We start from the raw sequence: 16974 nt of genomic DNA, 5'->3' as shown, positions 1-16974 counted from the left end.
GTATGTGTGACATGTAGCCTGAGAGAGGAGGTCAGAGGACAACTTGGGACTCAGTTCTGTTTTCCCACTATGTGCCTCCTGGGGCTCAAACCCAGGACCTCACGTTTGGTGGTAGGCATTGTTTCTGGCTCACCATTCTTGCCAGCCTACTAGGGGTTAGGGAGACAAGAATGGGATACAGATAACTGCTGTAGCTCAGGTTGGCCTAGAACTCAGTATGTAGGTCAGGTTGACCTTGAAATTTTAGCAATCCTACCTCAGCGTCTACGTGCTGAGGTTATAGCCACCATGGCCAGCTCAATTTTTTTTTTTTGTCCAAAATTGAGAGTAGCTAAATTTTACCAGGCAGTAGAGTCTTTTATCTGGTTGCTGAATATCTATATACCTGGATACATTTAAGGTCCGTGATGTCATTACAAGGAAGATACCTCTGTGGCAATGCTGTTGTGTTTTTTTAAATAAATGCACACTGAACCAACTTGGGTTCTGGTGGCCAGTCTTTATGTTTTGATAAGACAGGTGGTTGAGATCTGTCAGGGAAGTGCAGCCTGAGGAGAGGGAAGTATCCTGAGGTCTTCCACTACTTCTGGGTTTTGCTTCCAGTAGGCACTGCAGGTGATTGTGTACATACATATACACAGTAGGTTGGGCTTGTGTGGTAGGAACAGTCCTCCCATCCTGGGTGTAGGAACTGATGACCAGTGTCAGGTCCCGTCTTCTTGGTCAGGTCGTTGGCTTCCTTTGCATGCTGAGTTTGAACCTGGCCTAGGAGACCAAAGCCCACCTTTGAGTTTCATAGGTGGTCAGTTTCAGTGAGGTGGTTGTTGCCATGGTAAAAATGGCTTCTGTAAGAGGAGTTACAGTGAGACTGAGTTCACTGGCTTCCCGAGTGGTTACTGTGATGGGATTTTGTTATGCTCTTGGAGGAGGATGCTCAGGAATGTGGTCAATTCTTGTGTCTTCTCCAGGGCTGAGAAAAAGAATCTGGGAGTGCTACTTCTAGCCTGAGGGTCTTTTAGTTGTAAGGGGACAGGTGACCACTGTCATTTGTGTGATGTGATTCTGGGAAGGTAAGTGGTGGTGATGATTGAGAGGCCAGCCGTCCTGAACAGCAGCTTGCCAGAGGCCGAGTGGACGGTAGCCAGGTGAAAAAGTCAGTGGACTTCCCCTTACTACCTAGCAATATTGCCTCTCCCCCTTCACCCCTTTTAAAATAACTACAGATAGCTAAGCCCTCTGTGCTAGTCTCTGACTATACTGCAGATGGTTTCATTTTAGAGAGGAAGGTAGGATGGGAGTCTGTTTGAAAATCTCCTGCCCCTGTGCTAGGAATCAAACTCGAGGCCCAGCATGTACCAGGCAAGTGCTCTGCCATAATTACCTTCTAATTGCTTAGCCCAGTCTTTGATAGGCATTTATGTTCTTTCACAGAAAATCACATGCTAATGGGTTTTTTTGAAGTTTGCGTGTTTATTTACTCATTTATTTACTTGTTTAGAGACTCACTGTGTATCTCTGACTATTCTGGAATTCACTAGGCCAGGCTGGCCCCTGCCTCCTGGGTGCTGGGATTAAAGGCATGCACCACTGCACTGGGCTATTTATTATGTGTATGTGTGCCTACATGAGCTAGTGCACCACCATGCCCATAAAGGTGCCATAAGGATCAGAGGGCATCAGATTAAATTGACTACAACTGGAATTAAAGATGGTTGTGAGCTTCCTGAGGTGGGTGCTTGGAACTGAATTGAGGTCTTCTAACTGCTGAGCTGGCCTTCCTGCCTGCAGGCAGTGACTTGTAGCTTAGTGCTCTAGTAGGTAGCATTGAGATTCTCTCTGGCAGTTTGTGATTTGGTCTTGCATCTTGAAGCAAGATGGCAGCGGTAGAATGTATGTTAGTTTGCAGCCTGTGACTTGCTAAGGAATGGCACTCGAACCTTGCAGATTGCTGAGGTTGGCATGACATTTAGAAGATGCTGCTAAGAGATGAGGTCATACTAGTTGGGGGCCCATGATTCATAGGTTTGCAGCTCAAGGCCTTTTTCCTTAAATTGGGATCAATCTGATGTGTCTTGTGACCTAAGTCAGGTCACAAGGGAGAAGGAATGATGTGATTGAGTGGAGACTCCTCCCTTCTCCCCTCCCCTCTCTTCCTCCCCCCCTTCTCCTCCCCTCCCCTCTCTTTCCCTCCCTCTCTTCCTCTCTCCCCCTTCTCCTTCCCTCCCCTCCTCTCTCCTCTTTTCTCCTCCCCTCTCCTCCCCTTCCTTTTCTCCCCTCTCTCCTCTTTTCTCTCCTTTTCTCTTTGAGACAGGATCTCACTATGTAGAAGTGGCTACTCCAGAATTTGTTATATAGACCCGACTGGCCTTGAATTCAGAGATCTGCCTGCCTCTGCCTCCTGAGTGCCGGGATTAAAAGTGTGCTGTTGAGGCCCTAGGATTTTCCCTACACTGTTAGAGAGAGAGAGAGAGAGAGAGAGAGAGAGAGAGAAAAGAGGAGAGGAGAGGAGAGGAGATACTGAAGACAATTATGTTGTTTTTCCTTTTCATTTCTTCATCTTGTTTCTCTATTCCCATGTGTCTCACTGAGTTAGACTTTTTCCTAAGAAGATTTTAGTGGCTTATATTTATTTCGTGTGTGTATGATGTGTGAATGTGGGTGCTTGTATCACATTGTTTGTCGGGGGGTTCAGGGGGTGGCTTTCAGGGATCAGTTCTCATACCCTGAGTTCTGGAGACTGAGCCATCTTGCTGGCCCTCAGGTAGGTTCTCCCCTAGGCTAGAATGTGTGTTTCTTGTTTAATCCTTTCTGTCTTTCTGAGGCCTCTTTGGAAGATTCTTTGTATGTGGGAGAGACTGGCTCTCACTGTGGTATAATTCTCAATTCTCCTGCCTCGGCCTCCTGAGTAGCAGGGGTTATAGGCCTCAGCCATCATGTACAGGTCTTAAGGACGCCTATGATTGGTTTCTGCATTTGGTGATCATTCCATTTTAGTGTCTGTAAACACCACCTGTGCATTATGTCGACACTTACCAAGTGTCTGGCTGTGTGCTGTTACTGCACTTGCTCAGTTACCCTGCCATTGATTCTGTTAGAGGAAGCAGGCATGCTGCTGGCTCTGTCCTGTAGATGAAGAAACTGAGGCACAGAGAGGTTAATTACAACAGGAGAGTTAGAATGTGCACACAACTTCCAGCTAATACCAGCAAACACCAGAGTCCATGCTTCTACCATCTCCTGGCATAGGCATGCAACAGGCATCACTTGCTGGTATGATCCTGGCTAACTTTTTAGATTTGCCTTTTTGGCTGTAGCTCACTAACTTTTTACTGTGGCATAGGCTGGGAGCTGCTTATCTCTGTAACTTACCTAAGGCCTTCTACATACATAGTAAGCACACACTGATGGGAGAGAGGAAGGAAACAAGCGGGGGGAACACAGGTGATGTGTGGGGAGGGGGTAACCTGGGCCAGAACAGCTCATACATTACTGGAGGATGTTCTTCAGATGCTAAGTTCTGTGGGTCATCTTGAGCAAGTGGCAGCTTTAATATCAGTTAGACATGGATGGTGTGAAGAGTGTTCACTGGCCCTGGGTGCCTAGAGTCAACGATTCTGACAATATGGAAAAAGTGTCTGGGGTATGGCTCTCCAGCTCAAATAGAAGGTGTGGGTCCCTGGTTCTTGTACAGAGTAATATTGTCATCTTGGCAGGTCATCTCCCTACAAAATAGGAAGGATCAGACTGGGTGATCTTGAGAGCCCCTCCCAGATCAAGGCCAGATGTGTGGATCCTGGAATGAGCCAGGTGACTGAGCAGGGAGGGGGTTAAACTGTCCTTGATTTGCTGGGTTTTTATTTGAGTCATTGTCTATTTTCCACCTCACACCTGACGGCTTGGGTTTTCCTGGCTCCTTTAGAAGCCTGAAAGCCCTGATGTTTGCCACGTGTACACAGGAGTGATAGTGGTTTTGTGTTTAGGGTGGAGTTTTCTGAGAATGGGTTTGTTCTGAGTACCTGAGGCCACAGGAGGAGTAACTAGGTCCCTGTATGATTTCTTTGCTGTTCTCTCCTGGCTTAGCAGTGCCTCTTGAGAGAGATGAGAAAAGCCCACAGAACCCCGCTGGGGCTCCCCCTGGGTTTTCTCTGACAGGGTGGTCTGTTACTGTCCTTTGTAAATGGATACTCCTAGGTGTATGTATGTGTCTCATTCCCTGTGTGGGGCTGTGAGATGGGTCTGTGGCTAGAGAGAAACATTTTTGGTACCTTTATTTCTGGTGGTTGGTCCGCTTTCTCCTATGGTAGCTGTTGTATTTTTTGTTTGGTAGCAAGAAAAGAGCAAAGTAGGTTAGCCCCATAGTGGCCCTCAGGTGCTGGAGAACGGCACACTTCCAGACGTCCAACTGTGGTTGGGCTTCGAGGCTGCCTTGTTGGTTGGGTTTTATTACTAAGTCTCACTCCATGTTACAGATGAAGCTACTGCTAGGCATTTCGGTTGCTAGTCTAGGAGGTGGTGGAGCTGAGGCCAAAACTTAGTCTTGCGTTCTACCTGACAGTGTTTACTATGCTCACCCGGTGCAGGCTCCCTGAAAAATGGGAGATTTGCACTTGACCATAGTGTGCCCAGTACCCAGTCTGTGACCATTCTCTGAAGAAATAACAGAATGAAACTGAAGCCCCTGTAAGGAGAACTGCCTAGTCACAGGCTGGGTGAGACCTGACCCATGGAAGGAGAATCTATTGTGGTGAAGTGGCTCTTTGCTTTTGCCAGAAGTAGAGAGATAAAAGTCACCGACTTTCCTTTCTAGAAAATTCCGTGTCCTCATAAAGGAGACTTTGTTTATGATTTTAGGAGGTTCATGGATTATTGCTCCAAAAAAGCCTAAATCCCTGTTTCCCACAGTGAAGAATTTGGGCATATAAGTTCCTGTAAGCAGATTTTGTTGCTTGTCTCAGTATCTCTGTTCTGAAGACCTGGGCCCCTTTCAGTTCATGCCCCAGCCCCCCTTTTTGTGGAGAGGTGGTTAGCAGAGGGGAAAAGTGCCTGGGTTGTGGGTGTGGACAGCAGCTGGGGTATTTGTGGCTGTGTGGCAGGGGTCCAGTGTCCTTGGTGGGTTTGAAATAGCAAAATGATATTTGAGAGGCCTCTCTTTGGATATGCTGAGCTGAGGTTCCTGTTGGGCAGGGAGTGTCTCTGTCTGCAGGGCCCACGAGGAAGAGGGGAATAAGAGGGTGACAGTGAGTGGGTGCTATAGCTGGGCTCTAAAGAGCTGGAGGAGTGCCGGTCTCTGTGATAAGCCAGCCTAGCTATCTGGCCAGAGGTCCTGGCAAGTTCAAGGCTTGTCTTTGGCTTTGACCCTTGGCACCCTTGTGTGGCAGATTAAAAACAACAGAATATACAGTTTTGGCCCCCCTTTCTCTCAGCTTATACTTTGTATTGAGTCCTTTCCTTGGGCTCCCACCTTGTCTTCTGGAGTTCCTCTTGTCCCCAGAGGCTGCCAGACTCCTCTGTTAGTAGTTAATTAAACAGTAAATGAGGAGCTGGAATTGCATTTTGCCAGAACCCAGGCAATGTGGCCACCTTAATGGGTTTCAAGTGGCTGCAAGACCCCAAATTGTAAATCCTTGCCCTTTATTTAAGGCAGGAGGTGGAACGGGGGAGGGGGACGACGACAGTGGGGACCCAAACAAAGTTTTTGGCAGTGGTCACTTCATTTGAACTCCCAGACCAGCACTGTGCAGCAGCCTTTTGCATAATGCCATCTTTGTTAGCTAAGCATTTGCAAACTTGGACTGAGAGTTAGCTCTGTGCCAGCCAACACTTGGAGGGAGCTGGGAGACACCCAGTTCTGTGTCCCTTAGGTCAGTTCTGTTTTGTAAGGGAGGAGGACTCTCCAATGAGTACTGTGTCAGTGGACCCTTGTCTTCTGAGTGTGAATTTAACCCTTAAGAGGAGTCGTGGTGCGCGCGCACGTGTGTGTGTGTGTGTGTGTGTGTGTGTGTGTGTGATGGGTAGGTGGTGTGTATGTGTACTTGTGTGCTTGAGGCTTGTCAGCTAAGATAGTAGAAATGTTACACTAGCTATAACCTTTGTAGTAGTGTCTGAGGGTTTAGAATATTTAGAAAAATTAATCTCTTTTAGCTTGTTAGTAATTCTGACCATGGCAAAGTGCATTAGGCGATTCACATAAACTTCTTTAATATATGTTGTTGGGAGCTTACAACAAATAGACAATTATGGTGCTTTGTTTTTGATTTGTCAGGGTTGGGCCTTAATGAGATGAGTTGAAGGGATGGGTCTTTCCACAATATGCCTTTCTTTTCCTGGGCTCAAAGCCTCTGGGTTTGGATGAGTTTGAGCTCTGGCTTAGACTTGCTGACTTCTTGTGCATGGTTGCTGTTTTCTGTCTAGATGTCCTTTGGGTTCTTTGGTTACCCGTCTGTAGGCTAGGAACTGGTCTTTCCTGCAGGGCTGTGAGGGCGAAGGCTAACACATACGAATGAGGTGGGATGTCTCCCAGACAGTGCTTGCTGAGGTTGATTGTTCTTTATGGTCCTGATGTTTGTTCAGAAAACTCTTTACTGTACTGTCTCCAGGGAGAACAGGTTGACCCTTATGGAAGAATCCTGCGTACTTGACTGATTTCAGTAATGCCCTTTCTGCCAGGGCTCCTCTGTGTGTCCCAGGTTCCTTTACTCCCAGCTGTCTGATTCACTCCCTGCACCCTCATGAGGGGGCAGAGCTAGTGGTCCTACCATGCACAACTGGCAGTGATAAAGAGTCCCCTGAGATGTCTCTGCCTCTTATCTGTGTTGGACAGTGTTCTGGACCACGCCTGCTTGATCAGCTACAGAGCCCAATGGGGAGGCCCAGGGGCTGTGGGTGGCACTGGCAAGATCTGAATTTTAGTCTTATGCCTGTGTTAGCTTTGTTTTTACCTCACTGTGAAACATGGACTAGGCCTGTCCTCCTGTTCTCTACTGTCAGAAGAAAGGCACGAAAGCTGTCCCTGGAGGTGGTGGTGCTGTGTGAATGTGCATAGGTATGAATAGATTGGAAGTCCCTAGGTCCTGTGCCATTCTCTGGGTTAAGGCCTCACCAGATTTTCTGCATCTGTGAGGAGTCTCAGAAGGGGCCACGGTGGTCGGCAAGCTGGGAAGGGAAACGCTGAGGAAGCTGGTTTGGTCTCTCTGTACTTCTGGGGTAAGCCCTTATGTGACCATGAACCAGGAGCACATGACAGTGTCCACAGTTCCCAAACACCTGCCCACCTGCCCTGCTTACTGAAGAGTTGGAGGTAGCCAGAGTGTGATCAGTGTTTATAAAGGGTTGTGTGCAATCTCCTGTACATGTCAGTAAGAACAACAGGGCTGCAGATGGTTGAACTGGGTGTCATCATCATAAGCAAGTAAAACAGACAAAGGAAAGCCAGAGAACAAAGATGTACAGACCCTTCATATCATCTCCTGTGGGTCTTAAATCTGTACACTCAAGCAGGAGCCAAGACTTGCTAGCTCTATGGGCCACGAGCACTGTCATTAGCCCATGTGCCTCAGTTTCCTCAGTCAGTAAAGAAGAGATGAAGCCACCCACGTACCTCTCAGGGTCATCATGTGGAGTAAATGCACGCACACGCACACAGTACACATACAGTAACTGCATACTCATGCCAGGCACATTGTGTTCTGCATGTATGTATGCTCTTGACCTTCCTGACTCTGGGAAGTCCTGCTTTCTGACAGATGGTGTTCAGTGATTGATAATGGGGAGCAGAAGGGCCATAGTGTGAGGGGTGGATTCCAGCGAGTTTTGCCCTTTGTTTATTTGGTCACCTGTTGATTAGCTATAGGGTCCCTGGGGTCCAGGCTGCTGTAAGAGATGGGGATGGAGGTATACACAGGTGCCATATCAGTGTGTTGTTTGTACCTGTTCCTCTGTTGCTCTAGGAGCCTGGAACATGCTCTTTCCCAGCCTGCCTCTGGCTCTTCCCTGTGGTCCTGCTCGGTGCCACAGCACCCAGGAAGTTTTGTTTCTCTGCACACTAATTTTTCTGATAGCCAGTGCTGCTTTAGAATGTGGCAGCCTCCCATGGGTCTGCCATGACCATCCGTTTCTCCTCCTCCTTCCAGGAAGTTGGAGATACTCTGACTCACTTGTCACTTGTGGCCTAGAAGGAGAATTATCTGAGTGAAGGTGGAGTTTCTTTCCTTCCTTCTCTAGACCCCTGGGGGACGAAACTTCATTTTTGCCTCCTCTGCCAACCTGATCCTGGGGCTGATTGTAGCATCTTGAATAAACTTGTGGTCAGTGAGCAAGACTCTGTGCCCTGAGAAATGAGGAGGATTTGATCCTTGTCAGGACTAAGTGTGTTAAAGATGTTTTAATGAGGAGTGACATGTGGCAGAAAGTGGCAAAGCATTGTTTCGTAGACAGAGCTGTGACCCATTAGTGGATCTCGAATCAACTTAGTGGGTCATGACTGGCAATTACAAAAAAAAAAAAAAGAAAGAAAGAAAGAAAGAGAAAGAAAGAAAGAAAGAAAGAAAGAAAAGAAAAGAAAAGAAAAGAAAGAAAGAGGGAAAGAAGCAACTGTTGGATCACAGTAAACATGAGAGCTGCTTCTGGCAGCCTCTGTTCAGTGATTTATGAGTGCACACAAATGTGCGTGTCCTGTCCTAACTGGAAGGACTTTGCAGTGCAGGTCTCAGCCTGAAGTTCTACAATTACTGGCCCGCAAGAGCCATTCCTTCAGGTTGGGTGATTTGGGTTGAGTGATAGGCAATAGCTGAGCCTGTTTCCAGATCTGTAATAAGGAAACAGCACCAACTCCAAAGGGCTGAGGAGAGTCTTCTCCATCAGGTCTAGTGTCATAGGGGTGCTTGTTAACTACCGGGTGCTTGGGTCCTTTGATTCTGCAGCTTGCTGTTTAGTCTTAGTTTGTTAAATGCACAGACAGCACTCTGCATGCTTGTTGCATGCTGAATAAGCGTATCTCCCACTTGGAGGGATAGGGTGTTGCTAGGTCTGGGAGGAGGCAGTGGTCTCACTTCTCAGAGGCAGAGTGCAAATGGCTTCTTGAGCAAGTCTCATGAGTTTGCCCTGTGGTCGCTCACAGACAGCTCCTGCTTGTCGTATGTTAGAGGCATCCTTCTCTCTCAGAGAGGATTGACTGAGCAGTGTCCAGGAAGAGAGGGTCTCAGAGTACCTTCTGTGACCCAAGTTGGTCCAATCTCCCAAATTCCCCATCTCCACCCTCAGTGACAGCAGGTTTTGTGTCCTTCTCTTTGTGTTTTTGGGAAGCACTGACATTCTGTTGATGTTTCCCAGTTCTCTGCCTCTTGAGTCCATGGAGTTTTTCTCTCATCTTCTTTCTTAGTCACAGAAGGCTACTTGAGAGAGGGCTCAGAAGTAACAGTGTAGTGCAGAGTGGTTACTTGGTGGGCAGGTTGTCCTGGGTGTTGGAAACTGCGGTGTTATGAGCAGTGTGTGAGTTTGGACTAGGCTGGATTCCTACAGTTTGGATTGTTCCTCATGACCTGGGGACTCTGTGTCTTTTGAGCTGTTGCTTGCTCTTCAGTAGGAGGCAGACAGTGAAGTGAAGTCAGGGCTGGCTTTTCTCTATCCCTAGCTTTCTGAGTCACTGTAATGGCCTGCCCCTCTCCTCTTTTATTTTTATTTTTTGGACAAGGTCTTGAGACTGGCATTAAACTTACTATGTAGCAGAGGTTGGCCTTGAACTCATTTTTGCTCAGGTCAGCACCCCAAGTCCTGAGGTTACTGATGTGCACTACCTCTGCTGTCTTAGGGGTCTCTTTGAGAATTCTGTTTCAGATGATGGAATACTGTTCAAGAAGGAACTGCTAATTTTCCAGATGGGAAAACTGAGGCATAGAGCAGGGTGGTAATCCTGCTGGTTTGTGACTACCCAGTCCCAGATGCCTGTGGTAGATACTGGCTCAAGACACTGTACCTACGAGTCTGGCTAGTGTGCTATCCTTCAGGAATCTGGCAGCTTTCTTCCTGTAGTGCCGTGGCTTTGGCTACTCAGACTGTGCCGAGGGGGCAGATACCCAGTGAGCAGGCCTGCTGTCAGGCGTGTGCGAGTGGCCAGTCTTTTCTTTCTGTCTTTTAGAAGGTGTCCAGTAGAAAATGTTATCCTCTCTCTGGAGGCCCTTCTTTTTGGCAGCGCTGCCTGCCAGCTCCCGCTCTGCCTGCCTGCCTGCCTGCCTACCACTTGGGTTATGGGAGGTGGTGCTGGCCGATGCTCTGGGCACAGGTTCCACTGAGGGTCTACAAGCCGTGAACTGCTTTGAAAGGGATTTTACAACATGACAGGGAATTTCAGCCACCATGTTATCTCCGAATTGGCCAATTGATGGCTTCAGCAGAGCATTTCGGCAACCGGGAAGCCAATACAATTTGAGTTAGTTGTGATGGCTGCCACTTTAAATACCACGGTGAATTTCTGTCAGTGAGCTAATGTGTGGAATAGGGAATTGCAGAAAACTTGATCACCAGAGTACTGCGGTCGATTCTGACCCCAAGCTACAGAAAATGAACTTAAATCGAGTTGACTGTCACCACATACTTTCTTTGGTATTATTTTGCTGGCAGCATGTTCGTCAAAGGAACCTAGGTGGAAATCACAGTGTTTGCCTCTGGCACCCCTGACTTTAGAGAGAGGCAATCCTTTGTGGGTGCTGAAGCCCTAGGCAGTCCAGATTGCAGTTTTATGGTGAGGGACAAATTACTAAATGATGGCATCATGGCTTGCTAATAATCCCCTATTTAATGAAGGATACAAATGTTTACTGAGCACTTACTATGGTTACGGACCATGTGGTGGTGGTGGAGGTGGTGAAGGTGCTTGTTATTAGTCTCAGGTAGTCCTTTTTGGCCTATAACTTACTATGTAGACCAGGCTGGCCTTGAACTCAGAGTTCAGTCTGCCCCTTCATGCACCAGCATAGCCAGCTAAAAAAGTATTCTTGTTCCATTCTCTTCTGAGACTGTAGGACATGGGTTCTTATTTCATGAACAGAGAGTTAATAGAAGCAAGCAATTATTGAGTGCTAAGTGTGTGTCTTATACTATTTTCAGGTAGGTTTTGTCTCCTGTCTTTCAATGATCCTGTGGGTGGATTATTTTGTTTTCATTCTTATTTTGTACATGAGGAAATGGAAGTATTTGGAGTGACTCAGTAATGTCAAAAATAACCTTAAACTTAAGTTCTCTCTCTCCCTCTCTCTCGCTCTTTCTCTTTCTCTCTGAGATAGTTTCATGAATCCTTGGTCGGTCTTGACCTTGGCTGTGTATCTGAAGGTGACCTTGAACTACTGATCTTTCTGCCTCCATCTCCTGACTGCAGAGGGTCAAACCTAGGGCTTTGGGCATGGGAGGCAAACACTCCGCAGACTGAGCCGTTATCTGCTTCCAGTTTCTGTCTTTTCTAATGCACTCTCTGTTACCGTGCCATGCTGCCTTCCTAAGAGTTAGCACAAGTGTGTCTGCTGGCATACTCCTGTGCTCCTAGCACTTACAATGCTCAGATAGGTAGATTTCCAGGAGTGTGAGACTGTCTGGCCTACAAAGTAAGTTCTAGGCCATCCTGGTTACAAAGTAAGACCCTATCTCAAAGAACCAAAACAATTCCTACAAGCAAGCAAACAAAACAAACAAACAAAACCCCAAGCAACAACAACAAGACCCTACCCAAACCACACTAGGCTTAGGGGCAGCAGCCCTGAGAGCCTTGGTCAGGCCCAGGTCTTTCCTGAGGGCCTAGGTTTCCTGAGTAGGTCTGGGATTCTTTGTGGGAAGAGGGACTAGCTGGTTTTTAACAGCCTCATCTAAGAAAATGTTTGACTCACTTGCAGGAAGGGTTTTCTTGATGTTTTGGTTGAGCCTAGCTATTAATGGCTGAACCATCTTTCTAGCCCACAAAGGGTCCTGTCTCTCTCTGAAGGGCCCCCTTTCCTCGTTTCCTGCTTGACTACATGCTTGACCATATTTAATTCATGAGGACATTCCCCATATCAAGTCATAATTAATTAACTGTTAATATAGTGTCAGGGCTTGAACTCAGGGCCTTAATAAACTAGGCAAGTTCTGTAACTATTTTCAACCCAGAGGCATCATTAATTTGATTTGTCTGAGTTTTTGAGATAGAATCTATATAGCCCAGGATGCCCTGAGCTCATGATCCTTCTGCTTGCACATCCTGGAGTACAGGTGTGTGCCTCCCATTCCCAGCTATAGTCACCATTGACTTTAATGAAGCAGTATGAAATAAAATGTAGACGGCAGCCAGGGCTTCTTAGTAGCTCCAGGGAGTCAGGCTTGAGTTCACAGGCAGTTACAGTTGTAGTGAGCAGAAAACACTCCCAGCAGAAGGCAGACCTGAGTCTTGTTGAGCTTAGATTGGTAGTGATCCCTCAAGCATTCCCAGTGAGGTTTCCTGGAGGCCTGTTAGAATCATTGAGCTGAGGACCTTGGCTCTGCTTGGTGTTCCCCACTGTCTAGCAGTGTTGGTGGCACTAAGTCCTGGCTTGGGAAAGTCAGAATGCAGAATTGTCTCTGACAGGATCACCCAACTGATCTTCTGAGCCAAGAGAGCTCAGGGTCCTGAGCGAGGGCCATGTAGGCAGAGTACAGGGCCTGCTATGTGCACACTTGGAGAGCTGGAGGGCCCATGCTTCTTGCTGATCTGAGGAACTGGCTCGGAACAGCAAAGTCCCCAGATCAGCATTCTTAACAGACTTTCCTCCATAGAAGCTGTCAGTGCATCATTGTCTTCTTCCTAGGCTGTGGTTTCCATAGAGTGAGTTAGTGAGGGATATAAGGGCAGTCTCTGGGTATTTACTGAACTGACATTTACACAGGACTAACACTGTGTGTGGGAGGGTAATGTTTAATTCCCTTAACACTCTCCAGGGCAGAGGCTGTTGTGATTCCATTTTTTGGATGGGGGAAATCAAGGCTCTAAGAAGAGAAGCCAGGAGCCCATGGCTATGGCCTTACTAAGTGAAGGAGTCAGGACTTGTTCTCAAGGCTCCACTCATAGCCTTTGAGCCACTGCTATATTGACAAACTATAGGATGGCTTTGGGAGATGGGTCCTTGGGGAGAATCGTTCTTTGAAAAAAAATTGGAATATTTTGTTACACAAACGTGTAAATGAGTGTCTTAAAAAAATGTCAGTGACAGTTTTCATCTCAGTGAGATGAATGCAGATAAACCTATTTTGACTGTTAACTTATTTTGTTGCTTAAAAGCCAGTGACATGAAGCATTGAATTTATTTTTCTTCACGATGTTAAGTGTTTGCCACTTCTTGAGTGACGCATGTGAATTTGGAAATTGTCTTTTTGGGAAGTGGAGGCTGCTTCTCGAACTCAGGGTTGGCCTCTGAAGGGACTTGAGTGAGGTCTGTTGGGTGCAGGTGTGGCTGGGCTGGTGCTGGGGAGCAGCTTAGGTACCTGTGCCTGAGGATGGAGCCAGGACTTGTCACTCTGAAGTTGGGGTCATGATGAAGAGCCCATTGCAGGAGTCTTTGTGACAGAAAGCCTAAATATTTATTCTGTTCTGTCCCTAATGAAAACAAATTGTCAACAGTTGTTCAGTAACTGACTAAATTAAAATCTGTAATTAGTCAATTAGATTAAAGAGTTGGCACAACCTGATTGTATCATGCTGCTTAGGTTATTAAGAGAAAGGGTGTGATTTTTAATTACTGAATGCTAATTTTGACAGTTTCAAATAGAAACAGACGTGGTTTCCCCCCTTTCCCTAATTCTCAGTGGTTTGGAAAGTGAAGCCACTCAATGTTTAAATTACATTTTTTTGAAGGCAAATAATCCAAGATGGCCTTCTGTAGGGTGGGAGGGATTTGGGTGGAGAGTCCATGCTGGATCTCTTTGAGGGTTGCCTGGAAATCTATTCTTTCTTGGAGGAGGTGTGGCGTTTCTGCTGTGAGAGTCTGAGTCTTAGTTGGAAGTGATGAATCTGTAAGTTCTCTTTTAGGGGTTCTCCAGTGTTATACCTTGTGCACGCATGGGGGAGGGGGCATTTTTTTTCATTTATTCCTCTCTGTGCAGGGTCTTACTGTTTAATACTGGGGGGGCCTCACCTCAGACTTGCTATGTACATCAGGCTGGCGTCAAACCCACTGAGACTTGCTTTTCTCTGCTTCAAGGGCTGGGACTAAAGGTGTTGTGCCCCAGTGCCTGACCAGCTCTCATGTTTTAGAAACAGACTGTTTTTATTTTATGTGTAATGTATTTTATGTATAAATGATTTACCTATATACGCGTCCATGTACCATGTGCATGCCTGGTGCCCGGGAAGGCCAAGAGAGAATGTAAAATTCTCTGAAACTGGAATTACAGACAGTTGGGAGCCTCCATGTGTGTTCTGGGAATTTAGTCTGGATCCTCTCTCTCTGAAAGAGCAGCCATTCCTTTTGACTTCTGAGCTGTGTCTTCAGCTTGGAGCTCTCTTGTTTTTGAGACAGGTTCTTGCTAAGTAGCCTACTGGCTTGCCTCAAATGCATGATTCTCCTGCCAAAGCCTCCCAAGTTCCGGGATGCTAGGTGTGTACAAACTATACCTTGCTGTTTGGAGGGTTTTTTTTCCCCTGTCCTGTGGTTTAACAGACTGAATTCAGCAGGAAAGCTACACGAATGAGTTATTGGGGAGGGGGCATCCTTGAGATGTCAGTTTATGTGGAAAAGGGTAGAGATTTGTATAGTGTTTCTGCTGGTACTCAGTGTTAAATGACTGCTTTTCTCTATGGGAAGTTCTGGGTAGAACATGAGTTTTGATTTTTGGCTTTGGAGAGTTGAGAGCTGAGGAGTTGAGGTGCCAGGTATTGGGGCTGAGGGTGAGGTAGGGCAGTGGCTATGCACAGCAGGAAGGAGCAGCCTTTTGCTTGAGAGGAAGATGGATCAGAAAGCAAGTTCAGATTATGGGGTTAGAAGCTAGAAAATCAAACCAGAGAATACAGGGAGAGTGTAGTAGGTTGACTTGCAAATGGAGTGAGACTCTCTTCTCAGTGTGGTGAGGATGCTGAGCCTGGGATATAGGGTTTAAGGAGATCTGGGCACACCTCCCTCTTATGCCAGCTCTGCTCCTACTTCATTCTTTGGGGGCTGAGCTTCTCATGGAGCACTTCAAAGACTTCTAAGAGAGGTTCAAGTAGGGAGGCACCTCACTCATGCTGCTGACTTAAGGCCTGGTGGGAGTGAAGGGCTGAGACCTGTGTCAGCCTGTGGCTGCTGCTAGCACAGACTCTTTGGTCTTGAAGGCTGTATTGGCCTCCTGTGCCTCTGGTGCCATACTGATACAAGCCACACCAAGGGACAGAGTTGCAGACACTACTTGGAGTGGTTTTCTTGTGGCCATATCTTCATTATGCTTTTACTGATTTGTGTGTGTGGAAGTTGGAGCACACGTTTGTGAAGTTGGTTTTCTCCATCCACATTTACTTTTTCTGCAGATCATACTTAGGTTTCCAGGTGTACAGAGCTAGTGCCTTTACCTGCTGAGCCATTTTGCCAGCTGTCATGATATATTTTGAAGTGCCAATCAGAACACTTCTTAACTTCAGGAGTTCACATTTACAGTTCTTGGTGATCTAGAAGGTATTCGTCTGCTGATGGACAAGGGTGCTTGGGAACTAAGGTGGGAGCAGAGGAGGCTTCTGAAGGGACAAGCCTGCTTCCTGTTCCCAGAAGGACCTCTGCTTACCACTTGCTCTGGTTTCTACCTCTGTCCTCTAAGGTGGGTTCACTGTTTGCAGTGGCTACTTGGGAAGAGGAGTGAGAGCACCAGATAAGCTGTGTAGTGCTATTTGCAGAGTCTGTGTAAGAGCTGAGGTTCCGAGGCATTGCCTGGGAAGATCTTCTTTTCTGCTGGGTAGAGCTGTTGTAGAGCAGTTAGGAGCGGGAGTGAGAGATGTGTGCTCTGAACTTGGGGTTCCTCTTTCAAGCCCGGCTCCACAGGTGAGGTTAAACCCCCATAATAGGTGGTGAGTGTGTGTGCTTGTTGGGGAGGGAGGCGGCCAGAAGAAGAAAGGAAATGACAGTGTTAGGAGACAGTTTATTTTAAAGGCTTCCCCACTGATAGATTTGTGGCCCTGTGTAAACAGGGAAGCTTGTAAACCTTGAGTCATTTTCTCCTGAAGGCTGTTTTTGGTTGAGTAGGGAAAATGGGGATAGCCACAGGAGCCAAGTCCCTTCAGGTCAGAAGCAGAACATTCTGTGTACTTAAGGGATGGGGACCTCATGTTGCCTGCAAGGTGCCCGCTGTCCCTCCTGGAAGGATGGGATGGCCTGTGGGCCAGGCTCTGCTCAGTCAGTTACTGGATGGTTGAGCAGGGTTCCTGCACTTGGATGATGCCCTCCTTTCTTCCTGGCCTGCAGTTCCGCTCTTCTCTTTCAGTCAGGAAACAAGTTCTCCCCTGTCCTTGCCCAACCTGCTCTAGGACAGGCAGCTAGCAGTGGCCAGTGAAGAGCTAGGGTGTGTCCTACACTGAAGGCCTGTGAACTGCTCAGGAAGCAGACACTTGCTCTGGGAAGACACTGTGGAAACAGAGGTGGACAGCAGGCTGATGGGCTGTGCACTCACCTATTGGAAAAATAAAATTGAGGAGCAGAGATGGGTCTTTGTGTTGAACTAAAACCAGCTTTCTAGTTGGCTGGATGGAATTGAACTCTTGAGACTTTAGAGCTGCCAGGCTGTAGTTAAGCATACGGCAGGCCAGCCCCCTCACCTCGGGACCTTTGCACATGCTATCCAGCTTGGATCACTTTCTTTCATTCTTTCTCTGTCTAGAGGAGTCTGATTCTTTTTACATGTCTCAGTTTAGATGTCACTAAATTTATAGAGCTTATTAAAGTCCCCTTTGAGTTGCTGGAGACAGACTGCTGGTAGTGGTCCCTGAGGACTCTGGATCTTACCTACAGTGGATATCCAACT

The 16974-nt window shown here is 47.1% G+C and overlaps 1 protein-coding gene across 8 annotated transcripts in view; it reads left to right on the top strand.

Annotated features, from left to right (window-relative positions):
- Positions 1–16974, top strand: part of Ssbp3 (single stranded DNA binding protein 3) — a 136908-nt gene that overhangs the window by 4733 nt on the left and 115201 nt on the right. The gene's annotated exons all lie outside the window — the stretch shown is intronic.

Source organism: Arvicanthis niloticus, chromosome 5 (genome assembly GCF_011762505.2).
Source record: "Arvicanthis niloticus isolate mArvNil1 chromosome 5, mArvNil1.pat.X, whole genome shotgun sequence".
NCBI classification, from domain to species: Eukaryota; Metazoa; Chordata; class Mammalia; order Rodentia; family Muridae; genus Arvicanthis; species Arvicanthis niloticus.
Note: the sequence above shows the minus strand (reverse complement) of the source record. Positions and strands in the feature narration are given on the sequence as shown.